Source organism: Miscanthus floridulus, chromosome 3 (genome assembly GCF_019320115.1).
Source record: "Miscanthus floridulus cultivar M001 chromosome 3, ASM1932011v1, whole genome shotgun sequence".
Taxonomy (NCBI): domain Eukaryota; kingdom Viridiplantae; phylum Streptophyta; class Magnoliopsida; order Poales; family Poaceae; genus Miscanthus; species Miscanthus floridulus.
In genome coordinates, this window is record NC_089582.1 from 11,081,339 (window position 1) to 11,084,512 (window position 3,174).

The following is a 3,174-nucleotide window of genomic DNA, read 5'->3' on the forward strand; positions in this document are numbered from 1 at the left end:
AATAGCTGGTATTCATAAAAAAACCAATACTTATAATATCAACTAACCAAACTACAACTCAACATCATCACCATCGTTTACACTAGAATACCTATATCGGCACAGAGGGCACGGCTTATTGCTACCAAGCCACTCAAAAATGCATATCTTGTGGAAGACATGCATACAAGGCAGCACCCTCAGTGTCTCCATGGCAGCCTCTAAAGCAGCTGCATCATTGTCCTCTTTTCTGATATCTAAGACACCCAAGCAGATAGCACAGACATCGTCGTCTTTCAAAGGCACTAAAATAGGTTCCCTTTCAACGCGAGGAGTTGACTATTGAATAATAGGGGGACATGAAGAGCTCCGCATGTGCCTGTCCATCTAAACTCAAACGATCAAAGATGAAAATATTAAATCAATGTGTTTCACTAGGAACTACAAATATTGCATCATCTATGTCAGACCGCGATGTTGTACAATTTGCTCACTATAGTTAAGGAAACAATTAAGGAAAATGGTGTATCACTACAGTTAAGCAAGCAAAACCAGCATTTTCACAGTAAAGCAAGCAAAACCAGCATTTTCACTACAGTTAAGGAAACAATTGTTGTATCAAGCCAAATTAGATCTATTCCTTAAAGAGAAGACTTGTATTAAAATAGAAATGAGATGCAATCCTTAAAAATGTACTGTCCAGTCCCAAATAGCCCATCTAGAAGAATATCGATGCCCTAAAGCAAGAACAATTGCATGCTCCAAGTTAACTAAAATTGCATGCTCCAAGAACAGATATTGCACATGTTACACACCATAATTGCAGTAGTTGAAGTGTGCAATTTACTACTAATAAATGTGCAATCAAGAAAATGGTGTTTCTAAATAAAGTAATAGAATAAAATCACAGTTCAGTAGAATTCTAATGCAGTTTGCTTTAGGGACAACCAATGTTGACAAGAATAGAGGCAACTGAAAATTAATGTATATAATCTTACCAAGGGACCATATGGAATGTCAGTAAAAAGAAGTATATAATCAAACAGGCACTTTAAAAGAAATGACAAAAAAAAGATACTGGATGATAAGCATCCTACCGAATCAGAAATGTAAAGTTGCTGAATTCATTCATGACTTTGATATCATGAATTACATTTACAGTTGCTGAATTAACAGCCTATCCTACTTTAATTCTTGGACCAAAGACAGAAGTTCAAAAATCATGTCAATATCATAATTACTTGATAAAAAATCATGTCAATATGACTATAACAGACATGCAAAAAGCTTTCATGAAGTGCACGCACTGGCCCATTTGGATATCATTGCATCAAGAAAAGGACAACAATTCTACAGTTTTAACACACAAACAGCTAATTTCATCCATGATCAGAGGCACTACAAAAATTCCTGTAAGCCATAACAAGGCTACCTGTTTGGCCTAGGTATAGTGCAATGCAATTTATCCTCACATAGATCTAACATGACAAATCATCATTTTAACATTGGGACAAATCATCAGTTTGGCCGTAATAAGCATGCAGTCCTGAATCACCTTAATTCAAGTCTCTTGTGAAATTGATAGAAATTGAAAAGGGACAACTAAAAACATACAAACATACAAGACACAGAAATGATAGGACTAGCTACAATATTATTACCTTGCTGACAGCCTTCAGTGGGTACCCTCCTCCAAGCCTTGGATCTCTGCAAGCTAGGGTTACTAGCCATCAACAAAAAATTAGGATGCCAACTAGCCATCAACAAGCTTGATGTACAACAATGAAACCAATCACATATATAAAAGGTCACAAAAAAAAGGATGACACATGATGTATACAAACCAGGGAAGAACAGCCTAAAAGCTGGCAATGCTTCAATCTGTGGTGCACACAAAACCTAAAAATAAACGACACACTAGCATGGAGGAACTGATTGAGATAAAAACACACATCGTGGATTCAACCAAATCTTCACTACCTAAAAGAGCAAGAACAACAAATGAACAGACAGTGATGATGCCACACACTGAGACTAATACATTCTACTAAAAGCACTAAATAGACATACTGAAACTACAATAGAGTGTACTAAACCTTGTATGCAACAAAGGAAACAACACAAAAGAACTGAATCTGATTGAATCATGAGTTCAATAACTCATAAACATCAAACAAAACCCAACAACACAAAAGAACAATCCATCAAACCAAACCCTAATTAACAAGTTCACCAAAAAACGAGATCTACACAGAGCCCGCAAACCAAACCAAACCCTAACAAGGACTAACAGAACAAACCCTAGACGCATTCGAACCTCACCCACACAGAGCCCGCATTCGCTCATCGATAGACAACAACAAGCAATGCATCAAAACGAGATCTACAACAAGCAATGCATCAAAACGAGATCTACAAACACAACCCAAAGCTCATTGAAATGCAGGACGAAGAAGCTTTGCCCCACCCACCGCCTGAGCAAGGCACCACAGCACTGTGGGAAGTGAAGCGCAAGGAAAGCGCCCCCACCCACAACTTCGCCCCACCCATTCCCTGCCGCGGACAACCTCCAACCCACCCGCCGCCTGCCAGCGCCACCGTGCGATGCGGAGAGGATTTGGCTGCAACCTAATCCTCAACCACATTTGCTGCCACAACCAAATTGACAAACACAACCCAAAAAAACCCTAAACCCAAACCAAATCGGAACGAAATCCAACAGATTTGAGACCCAGCAATCTTACCAACACAGAAACGAGATCGACTACGAACCTCAACAAACAGTCCGAGACGAAAAAGAATGAGCCAAAGCAACTGCTGCTTCCGCCGATCAAATCGCCTCTAGCGCACCGGGAAGCAGCTACTCGACAGGTCACCGAGCAGATCAACAGGAGGAGGAGGCGCTGCCGCCGATACACCACCTGGTCACCGCGCCAGGAGGGAGAGGGTTGCCGTCGCCATGATGTGAGCGAGAGAAATGGCACGTGACCCCTCGGCTACCCGGCGATGTGAGCGAGAGAAATGGGGATGTGAGCGAGAGAAATGGGGGAGCCACGTGACCCATCGGATACTCGGTGCGACTTCCAAAATACAAACAGTAGCAGTGGGACCCATGCATCAGCCAAACAACGAAAGGGCACCTCACTCTCCACCAAAACCAGCGCTCCCAGCCCTCCATCGCCAGATGAACGCAGC

General features: G+C 41.6%; 1 long non-coding RNA gene across 1 annotated transcript; it reads right to left on the reverse strand.

The window, feature by feature from the left end:
• Positions 1 to 303: 303 nt before the first annotated feature.
• Positions 304 to 1,883, reverse strand: LOC136547629 (uncharacterized). The gene is made up of 3 exons (XR_010781597.1): positions 1,824 to 1,883; positions 1,641 to 1,702; positions 304 to 366 (listed from the first exon to the last, which is right to left on the reverse strand). It is a non-coding gene; the product is annotated as an uncharacterized lncRNA (long non-coding RNA).
• Positions 1,884 to 3,174: the final 1,291 nt, after the last annotated feature.